This window comes from Protopterus annectens, chromosome 10.part0 (assembly GCF_019279795.1).
Source record: "Protopterus annectens isolate FY-2018-M chromosome 10.part0, PAN1.0, whole genome shotgun sequence".
NCBI classification, from domain to species: Eukaryota; Metazoa; Chordata; order Ceratodontiformes; family Protopteridae; genus Protopterus; species Protopterus annectens.
In genome coordinates this window covers 1269399769-1269415840 of record NC_056744.1, presented here as the reverse complement: position 1 = coordinate 1269415840, position 16072 = coordinate 1269399769, and positions in this window count along the sequence as shown.

The following is a 16072-nucleotide window of genomic DNA, read 5'->3' as shown; positions in this document are numbered from 1 at the left end:
TGCTGTAAAATAATGTGCTTTATTTTAGCCTGCATGCTCTCCATTTGTGAAAAGGCTTGTCCTTATTAGCATCTGCTTAGTGATTAAATTTCATTTCCACATAATTTATGATCTTATAAAATGTGCAACACCAGCTATAAATAATTAACCGAATATGCAACGATCATGCACCTTTAGAGGTTTAGTCAATGTAAACTCAAGATTCTGAAGAATGAGAAACAGATTTCATAGACATATTAACATACACATACAAATATTATGAACAGAGAAGCAGACTGCGTTTAAATGGTGTCCTGCTACCACAAATGTTGTCTAAGGGTTGCACATATGCAGACAGATAGATAGACAAGAATGACTGATTATAAGACATTTTCATTTATATATATATATATATATATATATATATATATATGTATATATATATATATATATATATATATATATATATATATATATATATATATATATCATCATCATCCTCTTTTGGCTGTTCCTGTTAGGAGTCGCCACAGCAGATCATCCATTCCCATTTCTTCCTGTCCTCTGCATATTGCTCTGTCACACCAACCACCTGCATGTCCTCTCTCACCACATCCATAAACCTTATCTTAGGCCTTCCTCTTTTCCTGTTACCTGGTAGCTTCATCCTTAGCATCTTTTTCCCAATATACTCAGCATCCCTCCTCAGCACATGTCCAAACCAACATAATCGTGCCTCTCTGGCTTTGTCTCCAAACCTTCCAACCTAGGCTGACCCTCTAATATACTTATTCCTAATCCTGTCCACCCTCGTCACACCCAATGCAAATCTTAACATCTTTAATTCTGCCACATCCAGCTCAAACTCCTGCCTTTTTGTCAATGCCACTGTCTCCAACCCATATAATATAGCTGGTCTCACTACCCTCTTGTAGACCTTCCCTTTCACTCTTACAGGTACTCGTCTGTCACAAATCACTCCTGACACTCTTCTCCACCCACTCCAACCTGCCTGTACTCTCTTCTTCACCTGTCTTCCACACTCACCATTACTCTGAACTATTGACCCTAAGTATTTAAACTCATCCACCTTCGCCACCTCTACTCCTTGCATCCTCACCATTCCTCTATCCTCTGTCTCATTCACACACATATATTCTGTCTTACTCCTGCTGACCTTCATTCCTCTTCTCTCTAGAGCATATCCCCATCTCTCCAGGGTCTCCTCCACCTGTTCCCTACTCTCACTACAGATCACAATGTCATCTGCAAACATCATAGTCCACGGGGACTCCTGTCTGATCTCATCTGTCAACCTGTCCATCACCATTGCAAATAAGAAAGGGCTCAGAGCTGATCCTTGATGCAACCCCACCTCCACCTTAAATGCATCCGTCACTGCCACCGAAGACCTCAACACTGTCACACTACCCTTGTACATATCCTGTACCAGTCTTACATACTTCTCTGACACTCCTGACTTCCTCATACAATACCACAACTCCTCTCTAGGCACCCTGTCATATGCTTTCTCTAAGTCTACAAAAACACAATGCAACTCCTTCTGACATTCTCTGTACTTTTCCATCAACACTCTCAGAGCAAACATCGCATCTGTAGTGCTCTTTCCCGGCATGAAACCATACTGCTGGTCATTAATCATCACGTTCCTTCTTAACCTTGTTTCCACTACTCTTTCCCACAACTTCATGCTGTGACTGATCAATTTAATCCCTCTGTAGTTACTACAGCTCTGCACATCACCCTTATTCTTAAAAATCGGTACCAAAACACTTTTTCTCCATTCCTCAGGCATCCTCTCACTTTCCAAGATTTCATTAAACAATCTGGTTAAAACCTCCACTGCCATTTCACCTAAACACCTCCATGCTTCAACAGGTATGTCATCTGGGCCAACAGCCTTTCCATTCTTCATCCTCTTCATAGCTATCCTTATTTCCTCCTTGCTAATCCATTGCACTTCATGATTCACTATCCCTACATCATCCAGCCTTCTCTCCCTCTCATTCTCTTCATTCATCAACCCCTCAAAGTACTTTTGCCATCTCCTCAACACACTCTCCTCGCTTGTGAGTATGTTTCCCTCATTATCCTTTATCACCTTTACCTGCTGCACATCTTTCCTAGCTCGGTCCCTCTATCTAGCCAATCGCTACAGGTCCTTTTGTCCCTCCTTAGTGTCCACCCTTTCATACAAATCTTCATACGCCTTATCCTTAGCCTTCGCCACCTCTCTCTTTGCCATGCACCTCATCTCCTTATACTCCTGTCTACTTTCTTCATCTCTCTGACAATCCCACTTCTTATTTGCCATCCTCTTTCTCTGTATACTCTCCTGTACTTCCTCATTCCACCACCATGTCTCCTTGTCATCCTTCCTCTGTCCAGATGTGATACCAAGCACCTTTCTAGCCGTCTCCCTTACTAGCTCTGCTGTAGTTACCCAGCTATTTGGTAACTCTTCACTGCCACCCAGTGCCTGTCTTAACTCATCCCTGAACTCCACCTCACAATTACCCTTTTTCGATTTCCACCATTTGATCCTTGGTGCTGCCCTCACACTCCTCCTCCTCCTCTTAATCACCAGCATCATCCTACAAACCAGCATCCTATGCTGCCTAACTACACTTTCTTCGGTTACCACTTTACAGTCTCCAATTTCCTTCAAACTGGCCCTCCTACATAAGATATAATCCACCTGTGTGCATCTTCCTCCACTCTTGTATGTCACCCTATGCTCCTCCCTCTTGTTAAAATACGTATTCACCACAGCCATGTCCATCCTTTTCACAAAATCCACTACCATCTGACCTTCTACATTCCTTTGTTTAACACCATACCTACCCATCACCTCCTCATCCCCTCTGTTCCCTTCACCAACATGCCCATTGAAATCTGCTCCAATCACCACTCTCTCATCCTTGGGAACAGTCATCACCACTTCATTGAACTCACTCCAAAATGTTTCTTTCTCACCCATTGCGCACCCAACTTGTGGAGCATATGCACTAACAACATTCATCATTACACCATCAATTTCCAGCTTCATAAACATCACTCTATATGACACTCTTTTCACCTCCAAAACACTCTTGACATACTGTTCCTTCAGGATAACTCCTAGCCCATTTTTCCTCCCATCCACACCATGGTAGAACAGTTTGAACCCGCCTCCAATACACCTAGCCTTACTCCCCTTCCATATGGTCTCTTGCACGCACAATATGTCAACCTTCCTTCTTTCCATCATATCAGCTAGCTCTCTCCCTTTACCAGTTATGCTGCCAACATTCAAAGTTCCTACCCTCACTGCTACACTCCTAACCTTCCTCTTCTCTTCCTGCCTTCAGGCATGCCCTCCCCCTCCTCTTCTCCTCCTTTGGCCAACAGTAGCCCAATTTCCACCAGCACCCTGTTGGCTAACAGTACTGGTGGCGGTCGTTGTTAACCCGGGCCTCGACTGACCTGGTATTAAAGTATTTATTGGTGTCTGCATGAAATGATTTGGCAAAGTTTTACACCCAGTACTCCATATAAAATGAATGAAATTGTAAGAAAGCAAAGGCAGTTTAAAAATATCACAAACATATTTTGAAGCACCATGCATTCGACTAATGGCCAGTGTAGAATGTGCCCTACTGTAATTTGTCACAATTTTCATCTCTGTAAGCAAATCATTAAACTGCAGGTGCTATAACTACACCTAGAGCAAAGGAAGTTAACTGTGCCTGGCAATTTCCTCTGATCGATATAATAAGTGCATTTTATATATGTGTACTGCACAGCCTCTGTTATATATGGTATTTTACTAAAGGTAAAATAGAGCAAAAGAATCATGTGCTTGCAGATAATCAAAATGAAATGAGTCATGAGTCAGATATATAAATGCCATAGGTTGAAAATGTTTTTTTTCTGTCACTGCAGACTTAACAAAATTCAGGGCATCTTGGTCCCATTTTGCAATGAAATAGAACACTGACATGAGAAAAAAATCAGCATCTGCCATTTACTGCATTATACTTTTGCTGAGAGATGTTTGTATACTCCTACAGCTGAGGAGATTATGATTTTATAATCAGTACTTTACTGTGCATATTATTTAATTTACACCATGTTTCTTGCAGACCTAGTAAAAATTCTATAAGGCATATTTTATATTACTTGTAAGTGCACAAGTGCACAGCAGTCTTAAAACAGTAATAACTGGGTAGAGAAAAAGCAATAAGTAAAGCTTCAGTGACTCTGCATTACAGTGATTTGTACTATTACATTATTTACTACAGTCAGAAAAGAGACAGTTCTACATTGACAATGATGAATGAGGAGCAGGCATTGTTTGCCTAAGATATCCCTGTTGAGGGATTGCTAACAAAATCTGTTGTGTAGAATATCGAAAGGAAGAGACAGATTGTCTACTTAATCACTGACCTCTGGAAATAAGTTTAAGTATCATTACTGTCCACTAAATACGTAAGCTGCATAACAAACTGTCCATGAAAAACTAGCCAGTAATCTATGATGGGTTAGCACCTTAGATTATCTCAGATGTGTTTTAGGTAGTCTGAGGTTCTAAAGCATTTATGTTTAGAAGAGAGCTGGTCCACACAAGATTAATGTAGGCATCATCTAGGGAGTGGCAGAAAACAAACTGAATTTCCTTGTGCTGCTTCAGCAATGAGCACTGGGATGTCTTTACTAAATGCAATCTCTGTACATTTGTAAAACTATATAATCAAAGAAAATTAAATGATAGGATTTCCTAGCATAATAATGATTAGATTTCTGCTGCACTTAATGGTAACTACGTTTCATGAATACCAAAAGTATAATTTCACTAACTTTGTTTTGCAGTGTAGTTCCATTTCTTGTACAGCTTAAACTTATTTGTTGCTTAATGTCATTTGTCTTTTTTCCTTTTAACATTTAAATTCTTACTTTCAAATTTTATGAAGTACAGCAGTGACAGCTTTTTAAAAAGTATCACACTGAAAACAGTATAATTAGTGACATCAAGCAACACCTTCGCCTACATCTTTATTTGAAAACAAACTACTGAGATAACTTGTTAAAGTCACAGACCTGAGGTGCTTTTGATATGTCTCCTTTGTCAATCAGTCGGATGATTTTTCAGCATAGCAGAGAAAGTTTGGAGTATGAGGTGCTAATGAATTATGTTATGTGGTCTTTTGGTTTATTGCCCCTGCATTTCTTTGCCTATTGTGATTTTCGGCAAATTATTTAACTTGAATGGTGTTGCTGCATTATCCCAAAGAAAGGAGGACTTATGTTTAGTAGGCATTGGACACATTCATTAATAAATAAGCAACTATCTCTAAAAAAATGTTACATTTCTCAATATACCTTTGTCTTTGACATGTAGAAAAGACTGCATACCCTGTGAACCTTAGACCAATATTTCCTGGGGTCTATATTAGATAATTAAACTTTCAAAAGTTCGAGTATGATATGGTCGACAGTATATGATCGAATTTTTGAAAGTTCAAACATTTTAATGGAGATCTCCATACAGCGCAGAATGGGAAGATTTCCGTTTTCTGCACTGTAGTGCGACCTCAGAGTTGGTATATTTAAAGAGTGGGGATGGGGGGACACAGCCCCCCACATGGGGGTGCTGGTGGCTTGCCCCCTGCTTAAAATGTTCAGGTAGGTTATGTAGTTTTTTTTTTTATTAGATGTTCGAACATTTAAAAGTTTGATCATATGGTGTCGACCATATGACACTCGAACTTTTGAAAGTTCGATTATCTAATATAGACCCTATTTCCTGATACTGTTTGCTCTTGGGAGGTCCACCTTAGCAACCTGATTTAAGAATAGGGGTCAGACTAAAACTATTGCAAAATTTGACCCCCATGATGGTTCAATTAAATAATCAGAAGATACCATTTACAATAATGACACCAGGACCCATCCCTAGAACCAGACTTGGAGCGGAATTCACAGTGGTAGCAAGCGTCTACGTGACCTTTATGGCCAGGTTAGATTCGGCCCAAAAAAGCTGTGTGGAGTCACACTGTGAGCTGACCACATGGAGACGGGGGAGCAGTTGCTCTACAGATCAAGTAAAGTGCAGAGTAGTTCAGGGTGACAAGTCTCTGGAAATTAAAACTAGTTGTTGGGCATGGAATGTCACCTTAATGGTGAAAAAGGTCCATGTTGTGTGCTGCATGCTGAAAAACACCAAACAGATATATCTGGTTTTCCATCTCTATATAAGATTGGTTCTAGAATTAGACTTCTTAATCATTAATGAGTTCCATCCTGCTCTTGAGCTACCTCTAGTAAAGGCTTTGAATGGGTGTGGAGATACAGGCCACATATTGTGTGTTATACAGCTGAAGTCTGTAACAGCAGGTAAAAGGTTCACTTTGGCATGAATCTTATTGGCATGAAAAAAAAAACTCTTGAGTTTTGTGCATATGAATCAAGCCTACTCATAAGTGTTCTTGTTAACAGATTACATTAAGCCAAAAAGTCCATAACTGACTTTTTGTTATGTCATAAAACTTAAGGTTATATCTTATGGTCACTCGGGTTATGATACTTCCTGAGTTATGAACTCATCATTCCTTGATATTATATTTAATATGGTCAAACAGCTGAAATGGTGACTGCATAGACACAGGAAACCCACGTTTATTGTGAAAATAGTTTCTATATCGCAGCATTTCACTCTCCCTTTGGAAAATCTTCTCCCATATATGTCAGTGATATTCAGTCCAAATAAATACTGTACAAGCCTTTGGTAGCTAGATCAGTATCCAAGTTGTCGGTAAGGATATGCGGCAGTAAGGTGATCAGAAACTGTAAAGAAGGAATGTTTAAGACATGCTGCTAAACACCAACACTACGAAAAGCTATCTAATTAAATATATAATGCTCATCACAGTGTTAGCAGCTGTTGCAACTATTGAAACATAGTTTGGGCTACAGAAGGGAGCTGATGAGACCTAGGAAAATGACTAGCTTAAAAGAGGTTTTGGCAAATCATCCAGTGACTTGACGAAACCAGAACATTGACAGTTGTCTTCTTAACAGCTGCATATGAATGACAAAGTTTGTAGTGCAGCTTTAAAATAAAGTTTTCATTTCAGTACTAACACACATTTAAACAGTAGTTGTCTTTTGGATGTGACAGAGGTATTACAAGCAAACAATCATGCCCAGCAGCTAAATAAGATAATGCTCAGGGGTATCATGAGGCCCAATCTCAATCATGGATCAAGCATGGAAGACATCATTTCACTTAGAATCATAAGATATCTTGTATGTACGCAGGTGGGAAACAAGATTATGTTAGAATACTCATTTGCAATAGTGATGACTGTAAACACCCCCCGCCCTCACACACACACACACACACACACACACACACACACACACACACACACACACACATACACTCACATACACACACACATACGCTTGGTAGAATGTTATGTAAAAACTGGTCAGAGTGAAAGCTGTTCTTGACACAAATATAATAAAGCTTATCTGTGTATAATGAGCAATACACAAAAGCACTGCAAAAAGGTAAGGCCCTGAAAAGATTGTGTTAGTGAGTGGAGAAATGGCATGTAAAAAAGTTGTTCTTTGAAAGTTCATGGATTCCTGTGCCATAAATAGTCACTTTCCTTTTTCTCCAATCTTTAACTCTGCATTAGCTGTTTCTTTAGAATTCTAGGTGACCAAAGGGATTTATTGTTTTATGAGACAATTGTCTGTGTGACAATAAATTGTTTTGTATAATCCTTATATATCACTTTTTTACTGACTTCATAGTTAACTTTTCTATTCTGTTATGTTTCATTACTTGACACAATCTTTGTGTAATCATTATCTCTGTACCTTTGCCCTCACTTTCTACAAAAAGTGTCTCATGGCTGGTTTGCTTACACCTCAGTGACATGCTAAAGGCTTTATTAACCAGCATTTATTGCTCAACACTGTCAGAAACCATCAGTTTTCAATTTTGTCATTGAAAAAGGCCATCAGTTTCATCTTTCTGTACTTTCCATTAATAACTCCAAATATAATGCATGTTCATTATCATTAATTATCATTAATTTCATTTTCTTGAGTATTTCTTTATTTTATATTTTTTATTTATCCTTTGTTGATCAGGTTAGTCCCAGTAGACTAGTAGCCTCTTCTCGGGCGAGATCCAATATGGAATTTATACTACTAGAGGAAATTTGTCCGGGGCACAAGAAAAATTCAAGTTCAGTCCCAGCAAAGCAGCAAAAAATGAAACTTCCAAAAGGAAATAAAAATAAGGTTTAATCACACAAGATAAGCTCCTTCACGGTTGGCAACTGCTTCATCTGATGAACCCCCCAAAAACAGAATCACTACCAGAGCAAATTGCTGACATTGACTTTCTGTGGAGAACCTCTATTTGTCAGTGTGGAGGACCGCCAGTTGTCAGTGGATGGAACCTTGGCTATTGAAGCTTGAACATTCAATCTCTGCCTTCCAGTAGGTCACCCCTTTCAGCCATTAAGAGGTATAAAATTCATAGCTGAGGTTGTTAATATTTCTCCCAGTAGCTGTAATCGTAATCATTTTTATTCTGATTTTGGTAATTACTGAGCCATCAGGTTTGCTTTGTAATGGAAAAGGTAAGCACATATCTGCTGCAAAATAAATAAATAAATGCATAAATAAATAAATAAAATGGTCTTGATCCTAGAAGAATAATATAGGATAATGCAGAACATGTGGTTTTGGTGGGAACCAAGAATGTTGTTGTTGTTGTTCTTCCGGCTTTTCCTGGTTAGGGGTTGCCACAGCGGAACTCCGGCCTTCTAATGATTGGCAGTCGATTTTATGGTGCCGAGGTGCCAGCCCGATACCCAACCTTCAACGAAGGTATGCCCATTCATGCATGTCTTTCGAATGCCACTCGACCGCGGGGAGAACATGCAGACTCCACACAGAAGGTGCACCAGCCAAGAATTGAACGGGAGAACCTCTTGCTGTGATGCGACAATGCTACCACTGCACCAAGAATGATACTGCAATAACAAAGAAAACCAAACATTGTGCACAAGAGAGGAACAATCTCCAATGACTGTATAAAAGCTATATAAAAACTTTAATAAAAATACATATAGCTAGAATGTGTGTATTAAGCACTTTCATCCAACAAGCATAAAATGGACTTCTTCAGAACCAATCTGTGTACTGCTCAACATAGGTTTAAATAATGTATGTCACTTAACAAGCAAATTAATCTTAAGGAGGTACTCCTTTCATATGAATCAGTACTATAATACATCAACAGACCCTACAAATGTAATTGTAGAGAATGCATTGTTTCAAAAAAACATTAGTGAACAAGAAAGAAAGAAAATAAAAATACTGTTGTGTTAAAAATATATGTAAACATTGATAAGCTGTACAAATTAGAATATTACTTAGACATAACAATCCAATAATTAACATAACCAGCAATGTCTTGAGTACAGGGAATTGTTTTGCTAGATTAAATTAGATGCCACCCACAAACTAGGAATTAATGACAATGTTTTAGTTTACCCTGCATTAAAATTAAGGGCAGCTAAACATTAGCTGAATCATTTCCTGGTCAGCAAAGGATATTTAAATTAGAAGTTTTAAATTAAATCCTTGTATCTGTCTTCATTTCAAAAGTAAAGAAAAAAATAGTATACACACTGACAGTTTTGAGCAGTGTTCATGGTAGCTGGGGGGAGGGAGGGAGAGAGACGAGTAATGGAACACCAGAATGGCTGCCAGGGGGGCTGGACCATTCCCCTTCCTACAGCTCCATTTGAACATGCTCTATCTCTATGCTTCCATGATGGATTCTTTGTTAGCTGATATTTTCTTTAAAAAAAATAAAACTGAGTACAAATGGTTCTACAGAGTGATCCAGACAATGTACACTTACAGTCACACCTGTGTGGTCTTTTTCAACTTTTATACACTTGAGAAAGTACCTTCTATGCGAAAGCTTATCTCTTTGAATAAAAGATGTTTCTGTGCTTTCTTTGAACTGGATTTCTCCTTTGTAGTTGATAAAAGTCTTATGTTCTGCATAGAGAAGTGCAACATACTGTGATTTGGGAAAAATATTGAGAACTTTTATGATAAAACTGATTGCCATGTACTGAGAAATAGTCACAGGGGGCCCAAGTACACTGACAAAGAAACAAGCTTAACTTTAAACAGAATATATCTACATTGACTAGGAAAGTTATTGGAATAACTCATATACTGTGAAAGGGAATATCAAGATGATTAAACAAAATAAATCTGACATTATATATGACACAGAACCAGCCAGATGTGTTACGTAATGGAACACATTATAAATAAAATAAAAAAAATAAGAGGTTTTATACAAAGTAAATAGATGGACTATAAAACATAGGCACCACAAGTAAGTTAAGCTACTTTCACCGTACTCACTGAAGTTCAATGATGGCTGATTTCCATCTGGTTCTTGCAGCAGTGACAAACCTGTTTCTGTTTTAAAATTGTATGTCTAAAACATAGCCCACAAGGCTGACATGAAGCTAAATACCATTCTACTAAAACTAAACATAAACAGGGAAAAAAAGATGGGCAGATTTGGGCTAGATTATGGAAAAGGCTCCATTCTCCTTTAAAAACGTATGTGTGTCTCTCACTACTTTTTGGAAAGCACTAGATAATTTTTTTGATGATAAAAAATACAAATCACAAGACACATAGCTCACCTATTCAGTGTGCCCCTCAACCTAAGCCTCTAAGGCACAACAGCTTCCCCAAAACACTAATCATAGATGACTTGATAGTAAGACACACTGATGTCCCACTCACTAGGTTGAATAAGGAGAAGGTAACAGTCAACTGTCTATCATGTGCCAGAATCCGACACATAGTACACCCACTCATCTCACTCCTCTACAAGTGTAAGTATGACTTTGTCACTGTCCATGTAGGTGTGAATGACCTGAGATACACCTGCCTGGACTACATGAAACGAGACATGGAGGAGCTCTTGGATTATGTGGCCCAGGCAGGTATGACCCTAGCCCTGAGCAGCATCCTACCATCACCCAGAATAATGCCACAGTAGAAGCAGAAAATGATTAACTTCAACAATTGGCTAAGTTTCTGGTGTCATTCTAAGGAGTTCCAGTATCTGTCTGCTTGGGATGACATGATTGATCAGCCTTGATGCTTTTCCAGAGATGGCCTGCATCCATCACCCCCTGGGTTTCCAAATACTGGCTAAGGCTCTTGCCATCCCTATAGTGCCTTTTTTAGGCAATGTTCCAAAGACCAAATTACCACTGAAACAGCTATAAATAAATGCAATCTGAGAGTCATAATGCTCAATGCTAGAAGTCTAAATCTCAAGATGCACTTGCTCGAAGCACTCCTCAAAATGGAGAACATCAACATTTGTGCTATAACGGAGCTATAACCTGGTTTAAGGCAGCAGAAAGCACCCCTGCACTACCAGGCTATAACTCATTCCACAGCTTTCGGCCCCAGAACATGGACCAAAGCTCCAAAGGCGGTGGTGTCTCCAAATTCATAAAGGATATGCACACCTCCAGACTAGTAGCCTAGTTTAACGCATCTGAGATATTTCAGGTACAACTAACATTGGGTAATACGGCGATTCAGGTTGTAGCCTGCTATAGGTCCCCAACCATGTCCCAAGACTCACTCCACGTTCTTAAGCACCCTGGAAATTATTAGGGTCCAACCCAACACTCTCATACTAGATTACTTCAGCTACCCCTCAATCAACTGGGAAAACTACTCATGCACCAATACACTGGCCCAACGCTTCCTGGAATCCATCAATTCCAATGCCCTAGACCTGCTCATTTGTATCCCGAATAGAGGAAGCAACATCCATGACCTGGTTATTACTAACATGGGCAACCATTGCTCTACCAATAGTCAGTTCCTCCCTGATTAGATCCGACCACAAACTAATCACCATGGAAATCCATATCTCACCCACATCCACAGCAAAGGTAACCACCATGAAAACCTTCTCCAAAGCTTACTTTGGGCTCTTAAAAACAGAGGTGGCTAACTTCACAGCACCCATGTCAATGGAAAATAGATGCATGATTGCTAAATCATAAACCAATGCACTGTACAAACATACATAAATGCATGGAACTAGCCATTACCCAACAGAACCAGGAAGACGGTCTCCTCCAAAAAAAGGAAGCCAATCTGGTGCTGCCCTGCCATTAGTAAACTCTACAACAGAAGGAAGAAACTGTTGCAGGAAAAAGGTGAAGTTCCAAGACTGGCAAAACTCCCTTATTAGCCTCAACAAAAAGAAACAACCACAAAGCCTTCTATATTTATATCAAGAATTTCCACGGCAATACCCAGGTTTGCTCTGAGTTACTGAACAACGGTACCTCCTATACTGAGCCAACAGATATTTCCAACATACTGGCTGACAGATTAAGTGTCAACTTTACCCCTCCCCCCCCAAGGGACCAATCACAATACAGGAGGAATGCCAGGCTCCCAGCATTAATGCAGCACAGGTTAAAGCTGCATTGTCCAAGGCCAATAATACAGCTTCCATGGGACCCAACAATATCCCTGGATGTGTTCTACATGAACTACAAAGTGAACTGGCACCCCATCTGTGTGCCCTGTTCAATAATAGCCAGACCTCAGGCTTTGTCCCTACCGAATGATGCACTGCTGCAGTCTTACCTCTCCATAAAGGGGGAGCGACTACAGACCCTAGGAATTATCGCTCCATTACCCTGATGAGTCTGATATGTAAGGCTATGGAGCACATCATCATGGACCTAATTAACAAGGATATAGGAAATCTCCAAACTCTAGATCCTACACAATTTGGTTTTGTGAAAAGTAGATCATGCCTGCTCAACCTAGTTGACTTCTTTGAGTCAGTTACCCGAGCTGAGGATAAGGGCAAGGCAGTTCATACAGGCTACCTCAATCTGGCCAAGGCCTTTGATACCATTCCCCTCTCAGGAGTTATTGATAAACTCATCAAACTAGGCATCAACCCCTATAGCACTAGATAGGTTGCAAATTGGTTCACAGATAGAACCCGCAGTGTGAAAATAGTGGACTCCAATCATGAGTGGAGTCCCACAGGGATCGGTCCTGGCTCCTCTCCTGTTTGGCATCAACTTCTCAGAAGTCCAGGCCAACACGGAGGGAGTCTGGCTTACCAAGTTCACAGACAACTACAAGCTGGGAGCCATTATTAACTTCTCAAGAAATGTAGACATCCTACAGAAGGGCCTCACTGAGATCAATGACTGGTGTCAAAACCATGGCCTTAAGCTTAATGCCAAAAAATGCGTCATCATCTCCTTTGGGAAAAGCTCAGTTCCAACTAATTACCACATCGATGGGAGCCCACTGAACATGCTGGAAGGACAGGTTCAGGCTTATCATCCCAAAAAAGCAGAAGTTTGGTATTCAGATTTAACAGTCTATTTATGAAAACAAGAAAACAATAAATGACATTTCAAATGATCGAATAGCAGCTGCTCTCTGTCATTCTGTTTTGAAAAGTGGATTACGCCTATTATGTGCATCTCATAGTGTAAATTGTCTAGTGGAATTGCTTAGCAGAAGGTTAATAAAACGCAGTAACATGTTTGTCTTTACATCTTCATATAACCGTGAACTCTAATCTCTGCTTCTGCTAACCTGCATTAATAGTGCTAGCTCAGGCATATATTGAGCTTTGTGATGTTATACCATCAAACGTATAGGTTCATAGGTTCATAGGTAGGTACTAGGCTATTGGCCCTAGGGCCTATATAAGCCTAGCAAAAAAGGTACCCTGGCTTTCGCCACCCAAGAAAATTATTTTCCTGTGCCCCTGTCGAGCAGAGCCACAGAAGTGATCCCCGGGGTGAATTTCCTATTGCCCATCCAGTCATCAAGATGTTTCTTGAAGAGTGCTAATAAGGAGCTCTGTTTGACATAGATAGGTAGTCTGTTCAAGAGTATGGGAAGTCTCTGGGATAGGAATCTATCCCTCCAGCATGTTCTGTTTATTGCAGTGACAAGGTTTAGGTCACTACAGTGTGTAGCTCAGAGGGATTGGGATTTCTTTAAGTTGAGCATGTCCAACAGCTCTGGGTTTGACATAGTTTTGTATGTTAGGCAGAGATCGCCTCTGAGTAGGCGATATGCGACGGAGTAAAGCTGGAGTTTTTTGAGATGGTCTGCGTAGGTCATCTGTTTTAGGCCAGTAATCCTCTTTGTGAGGTATTTCTGTGGCCTTTCCAGTTGTTGTAGATGTCTTGTGAGGTACATACCAAAAGGGGCATTGTACTCTATAATGGGTCTAATGAGTGATGAGTAGAGGTGAACAATGACCTCTTTTTTTCTGGATGAGAAACCTTTTGTGATGAGGTGTACCATGTCGAAGGATTTCCTGACCACTTGTGGAGATGTGATTATCAAAGGAGAGACTACTGTCCACCTGTGTTCCAAGGTCTCTTATTACACTTTCGGTGTTAAGCAGACTACCACCTATGCAGCAGTTCATGGGTACAGAGTTTTTACCAAAGGAGGTGACAACGCACTTTTTGGCATTGAGCCAGTTGGCAACCCATCTTGTGACATAGGGATTTATATAGAGTTTAGTGAGTTTATCTATAATTCCAGAGTGGGGGATGGTGTTGAAAGCCTTGGCGAGATCTAGATAGGCTGTGTGAACCACTTTACCCTCATCTATGGCTTTGGTGACTGCTTCAAAGAAGTCTATCAGGTTTAGGAGACATGATCTGCCTTTTACAAACCCAAACTGGGTGGGGTCAAGAGTTTGGAGATTACCAGTGTCTTTGTTTATGAGTTCCATGATGATACGTAGCATGGCCTTGCAGACCAGGCTTGTCAGTGTAATGGGGCGGTAGTTCCCAGGGTCCGTCATGGCTCCCACTTTGTGAAGTGGGATAACCGTTGCGGTGCGCCATTCAATGGGCACAAAGCCTGAGTTGAGGCTTTGATTGAACATGGTACTTAGGTGAGGTGCCAGTTCGTTCTGTAGTACGTGTAGAATGCAGCCTGGGATATTGTCAGGTCCCATGGATGCTGTGTTCTTAGCTTTGGAGAGTGTGTTTTTTACCTGTGCCACCGTGATTACAGGAACTTTGCATTCTTCCGGTATAGAGATGGGCCCTCTAGGGGGTGAGAGGGGGGGTAAAGTTAGCACCAAACCTATATGCCAGGATGTTGGCAATATCAGTTGGCTCTGTATATTTAGTGCCATTGTGCTGTAACTCAGAGCAGATCTGAGTGTTGCCATTGAGATTCTTGACATAGGTATAGAATGCTTTGTGGTTGTCTTTAGAGTCAGTGGCAATTTTGTTTTCGTAACTAGCTTTGGAGGATTTTATGAGGGATCTCAGCTTTTTACTGAGGCTGACCAGGGAGTTCCTCCAGTCATGGGATTTTACTCTTTTTTTTGCAACAGTTTCTTTCTTCTGTTCTAGAGTTTTTTTATGGTAGAGGACCACCAGATTGGCTTCCTTTTTTTGGAGGATAGCATCTTGGTTCTGTTAGGGATAGCACGATCCATGCAATCATGTAAGTGCTTATAAAGTGCATTTGTGTAGGATTCAGCAGTTGTACCTCTATTGTCCATCTGCATGGGTGTCATGAAGTTTGCCACTTCTGTCTTAAGAAGTGTGACACTAGCTTTGGATAAGTTTTTTACAGTGGTTTCCCTAATGGGGGGGGGGGTTGGAGGTGGGATGTGAATGTCTAGGGTAATTAGCTTGTGGCTGGATCTGACCAATGAGGAATTGACCTCTGGTGTGGAACACTGGTCATCCATGTTGGTAATGATCTGGTCTAGGATATTGCTGCCCCTGGTGGGGGTGTGCATAAGTTGATCCTAGGCGCTGGAATTTATGAATTCCAGAAAACATTGAGCAAAAGAGTTTCCCAGTTAATGGTGGGGTAGTTGAAATCTCCCTTTATTAGGGTGTTGGGTTTTACCCTAATATTTTCCAGTGTACCAAGAAATGAGGAGTGGGAATCCTGGGGCATGGTGGGA